The 5,205-nt window shown below is 60.1% G+C and overlaps 1 protein-coding gene across 1 annotated transcript in view; it reads left to right on the top strand.

The window, feature by feature from the left end:
* The window catches only part of CLCN2 (chloride voltage-gated channel 2), an 82,844-nt gene that overhangs the window by 27,647 nt on the left and 49,992 nt on the right, over nt 1–5,205 (top strand). The window lies entirely within an intron of this gene.

Raw genomic sequence — 5,205 nt, 5'->3', positions numbered from 1 at the left:
CCGGAGTTTCCTTTGCTCGATCGCGCTCTCTCTGGATGGGCCCGGGTGCCTGCGGCTTTGCTGCTCACCAGGGTCCTCCTCCTTCTCCTGCCCCAGGCAGGCTCTGTGCCCCTTTCTTCTCCCCCCTTCTCTTGCTGTCACGTATTTTAGTGTCCCACAGGGTCAAACCAGGCAGTGATGCTGAACCCACCCTGTGGTGTCTGGGGACCCAGTGTGTTCCCCCATGGAGGTGCATAGGGTATGAGTCCCAGGGCAGAGCTAGCTGTGAAGTTCCATCTAATACACTCCTTGGTTGTGGGTTTTGCCCACTGTCTCCTCCTCAAGTCAAGCTGGAATTGTGGGAGCCAAACCCAGTGTGTGAAAAACAAGCAGGGAGCAGCCGTGCTTGCTTCCTCTCCTAGGGCTGGAGGGTCCCTGCAGCCCCGGGCCTCTACCCAGAGCCTGTTCCATTCCTCTGTTTTCCCCAGGCAGTTCAGCCCTGGGCAGGAGTGTTGCAACAGCCACTGGCACCCCTGAATCACCAGCCTCGCTCCTCCTGTCCACAAAATGGCAGCTGCTGAGCCAGGTAGGAGCACGCCACACCAAGGCAGCTGGCCCAGCTGTGAGCAGCAGGGTAACCCCTCCTCTCAGGGGCTGCTATCCCTGGCAGAGCAGGGTCAGGGGTCCCTGTTCCCCTAGCCCAGGGGGAATAGCTCCTTAGTAGCCAAGTGGTTCCCCAGCTGCTCATGCTGAGTGGTTTCAGGTCCTAACACTTCTTGGCTGATGTACATCCCACTGGCTACAGGCTGCTTCGCTTGTGGTGCAGGGGAGCAAGTGGGTGCTCCCCGAAATGAGGGGTGCACCCTTGTGCTTTCTCTGTGCCCAGCCTCACTCCCCTCTCCCCAAAGTGACTAGGCAGGTGCTATTTTTCCCCTTCCCTTGAAACTCACCTGCCCTTGGGTTTCTCCTTAATCTTGTCCTGTTCCCCAGGGAACAGTAAGGAAGGCCACGAGGGTGGTCGGCAGCAGGTCCTGTGCCAGGGAGTAGGCTCCCTGCATCCCACCATTCTTCCTCTGCAGGATGTGCCAGGGATGCTGGCTGCTGGAGACACCACAGATCTGTTTCCCTGGGGTTTCCTAGCCCTGCCTGCCCCGGCTTGCTCCCCACCCTCTTGCTCCCCAGTCCCTGTCACAGTGAGACCCCAAATGGCAGCACAGGGTGGACTTCACCCCTCTCCCAGATCAGGCAAAGTAACCTGGCATTGGGAGGCTTTTGAAAGCAAGTGGTAAAATAGATGTCAGAGCCCATTTTGGGCTTTCTAACTTTCTCCAGCCCCCCTGGCTGGAAGCACCATGGGGCTCAGGGACTGACCCTGCCGCCCTTGCTCCCCTCACCCCTGCTGCTGCAAGATTTGGGTTTCCAACAGCCCAGTGCATCCCAAACATCCCCACCTCAACCCTACTCCCTTCTGGCCTGGCTTTGCTTTGGAAACGGGGATCTTCTCATTTTAAGCATTAAACCCACAACAAACTCCTTCTCCCAGCCTTCACGCACACCCTGCTCCCGGTGAGGCTGGACTCGGGGTCCCTGCAGCCAGCCCCAGGTCTCCCCCAGCCTTGGTGTCCATGCTGCCTGGTTTGCACCCAAGGCTGCATCCAGCGACTCCTCATGCGCTGTGCCTGTTGCCTGCCTTTCCACACAGATACCTACAGGGGAAAAGCTGTGTTCGATGGTGGGGGAAAAGCAACAGCAAAAAACAGCAAGGGAAATTAATGCGAGCGTGCGTTTGTAAAAATATTTTTTAACGGAAAGACATTTTTTCAATTAAATTATTTAAGGAATTTTATGGAGGTCTGCGGTGCCTGTGTGGTTCTTGGGGGGCTCTGGGTGGTGGGGACCTCTGCACTGTGTGACGTGTGGGCATGTCTGCGTACTTGTGTGTGTAAAAACAGGTCCGTGGCAGCGAGCAGGGGCCACTTAGCCCCATGAGGGTGAAAGTGTCCGTCTTTTTAATCTTTGGGGGCTGAGGGCAGTCCTGGAGATCCTGGGGCAGTGGAAATGGGGACAGCATGGAGTGGCCCTTGGGGAGCATGATGGCCAAGCTGGGATGGGGGGGAAGGGCAAGTCCTGCCTACACCCTGCCTGTGCTCTGCCTACGGCCTCCTCTTCCCCCCTCCCAGCCGGCGCAAAAGAGCCTTTTGTGCTGCTGGGTTTTTTTCCCCCTTTTTAATTCCTAACCAGGAGATTAAGGGAAGACAAAGGCTACGATTGTTCCCGCTCTGCAGAGAGCTGGAAAGTTCGGGGAGGGGGGATCGTCTTTTTCCAGACAGGCCCAGAGGATGTGGATGCGCGCCCCAGATGGAGACACCCCGGGAGCAGTAGAGGAGGGTCCCCACAGGGGCACGGCTGGGGCGAGGGCACAGCGGCGCTAAGGGGGGACCCCGGTGGGGTGGGCTGGGGTCTCAAGGGCGGGCGGGAGGGAGGTTCTCGCAGCAGAGCAGGAGGAGAAGGAGGAAGGCTGCGGGTGATGGGTTGGCCGGCTCGCCGGCTGCTTGGCGTTTTCCCTGCTAACTCTTGGCTGACACCTCGACGACTTGGCAGGGAGAGGATCCCGCAGCCCTGTCAGCCGCCTGGGGCCGGCACAGCTGGAAGGGATCACGGCTCGGCACGGCTCGGCACAGCGCGGCAGCGACCCGGCAAGGCAGCGCGGGCACGGGACAGCGGGGCACGGACACCGCCATCGCCCCCACCGCGCCGCATCCCCAGCTGCCACACTGCGCCCATGGGAACCGCCAGCACGGTCGTGCCGGGGCCGCGTCCCGCCAGGGGCAGGACGGATGGCGGCCGGGCGGGTCATTGCCTCATGGCTGGAGCCGGGGGGACACGCTGCGGCCAGAGAAGGGGCTTCCCCCAGAGCCCGAGGGACGGGACCCGGCGAGTTTTCCCATGCTCACAAGGAGCTGCGAGACACCCACGAGCGCCCCGGCTCTGCTCCTTCTGTTTCCCGTTAAGATTATTTATTGGTAATTTTTAAGACCACTTACAGACTCTGTTCACGTGCCAGGACCCTACACAGCTTTTTCCCAGGGCTTTTTTTTTTTTATTTTATTAAAAAAAAAAAAAAAGGAAAGAAATAGTTTTAATCATTTTCTTCCCACTCCTTCCTTCCAGACTCCTTTGGTAGCTGGTGGGGGGCTTGCACATGGTGCAGTGCGTTGGCTGCCAACGCAGCCTGTCTCCTCCCTGCCCACTGCTTCTGGGGCTGCATCCTTGCCCCCTGAAGCAGAGCTGAGTGTCCCCACAGGGGGACCATGGGGGACAGGACCCTATGAGTGGCGCCGAGGATCTCTGCTCCAGGAACTGCCAGCCAGCCCACGCTCACAAAAAGGGGATCCTAGGGCTGAGGGGCTGCCTTGTGAGCAGGAGGCAGCTCTCCTCCAGATGCCTGGGAGCTGACATCGTCTTTGGCAGCACACAGCCAGCGAATGAACGCACCCGCCGAATTAATCACCCTGCGCCTGCCTGCCTGCCTCCATTGAGGAGCAGAATCTGACCCAGTGCTGGATCAGGAGGAGAAAAGCAGCTTTGGGTTATTAAACAAGACCAAGGTGGTGGTCTGGTATTGGGGGAATTCACAGGGAAAGCTGTAGTGGCCTTCCTGGTAGAGCCGGGGCTGCACCACTCCCACCATGGGCTGCTGCAGCTGGAAACGCTGGCTCCTTTGGAAATGAGCAGAGCACAGGGGCTGCTGCACGGCCGGGAGCGATAGGTGGAGATGCTCTGGTCCCAGCCAGATTGTCTCACCCAGGTTTTGCGGGCCATCACCCCTGCCCATCCTTGGTGGCTGGTCTGCGCGGACCATCCTCGCAGCAGGTAGCACTGCCCACGTCCCGCACGGCAGCATCACCACGCCGCTGCCGCCCAGCCCCTCCCGACACCCAAATCTGGCTTCTCCTGGGGCAGCGCTCGGCCCTGCTCCTGCTTTGATCTCCCTCGAAAGAAGCTGGGGACAGTATCGCTGCCGGGGGCTGGGGGCCGCCCCGGGTGTCAGACAGGTTCAGCCGCACATTTCTGGCTAATGAGAAATTTCCTCTCCCCGGAGCTGGGCCAGGTTGTTTTTTTTTTAGCTCCGGTATCACCACCCCACCTCTGCCTCTGCCGGGGCGCGCTGAGTCACCGCGGGGTGTGCGGGCCACCTCCCGGCACGCTGGCTTCCCCCGCCGGCCTGGTGCTCGCCGGGCTCTCGCAGCTCCCCCTCCACACCCCTTTCCCTGGAGGTGGCGTAACCGGGAGCCCGGCAAAACCAAAACTCGGGTGACCCATCCCGCTGCAAGAACCAGACGCCCCGATGTTTTGCCTCGAACCCATGCGCTGCCCTGGGGCTGGGGTGAGGGTCGGTGCAGCGGGGTATACGGGTGCTGCACCCCACTGTGCCCTGCTATCCCAGCTGCCCCTGTCCACGCTGAGGGGAACCACAGCTCTGGGCGGCTGGGGAAGTTCAAAGGGAAGGGGAAAAGCAGGAGTCCCGGCTCTGCACAAGAGTTTGGGCTCAGCTCCCCACATGCTCCCCGCAGCCTGTAGTCATTTCGTGCCATTAACAGGTTTCCTCTCTCTGCGCTTTCTAATGAGCCAGCATGGGAAGCAGCAAGGGCCAAGGGCCCCCAAACTGGGGCAGTGGAGGAGGTGAGCAGCTCTTTTAGCATAGCATATGGGGAGAAGAGAGGTGCCCACCATCCACCCTGATCCCTCATGGGGTCCTGCATGCTCGTGGGGCTCCCCCACCATCCCCACTGACTCCCAGCACATCCCCACCACCCCGGCAGTCCCATGCTGATGCCCAAGAGTGCCCCATGCCACAACCCTCTGAGGTGGCTCAACATCTGCCTCCTCCCTCAGCATAGTTTTCCCCCATCCCACTGTCCCCATCATCACACAGGCAGGGAGCCAGGACTGCACCCCAGGAAGATGAAGCTGAAACCATGACCTATCCCACGGGTGGTGAGTCAGGCTGTGCCAGGTGCTCTGTGCTGGAAAGCACCTTCCAACACCAACCCCATCCCCATCCTACAATGCCACAGCACAGAAAGGCCCCATGGGAGCCACTGACAGAGAAGGGAGGTGAAAAGCTCTGGGGAGGTGATGGAAGTCTCTGTCCATACTCAAGCCTTGCAGGAAGGGGAGCAGAAGGATGAACCAAGTCCAGGGACAGAGCCCCAGGGTGTTTGA

This window comes from Pezoporus flaviventris, unplaced genomic scaffold, assembly GCF_033815535.1.
Source record: "Pezoporus flaviventris isolate CSIRO_AGI_PZ_B2104156 unplaced genomic scaffold, CSIRO_AGI_Pfla_v1 ptg000013l, whole genome shotgun sequence".
Taxonomy (NCBI): domain Eukaryota; kingdom Metazoa; phylum Chordata; class Aves; order Psittaciformes; family Psittacidae; genus Pezoporus; species Pezoporus flaviventris.
Note: the sequence above shows the minus strand (reverse complement) of the source record. Positions and strands in the feature narration are given on the sequence as shown.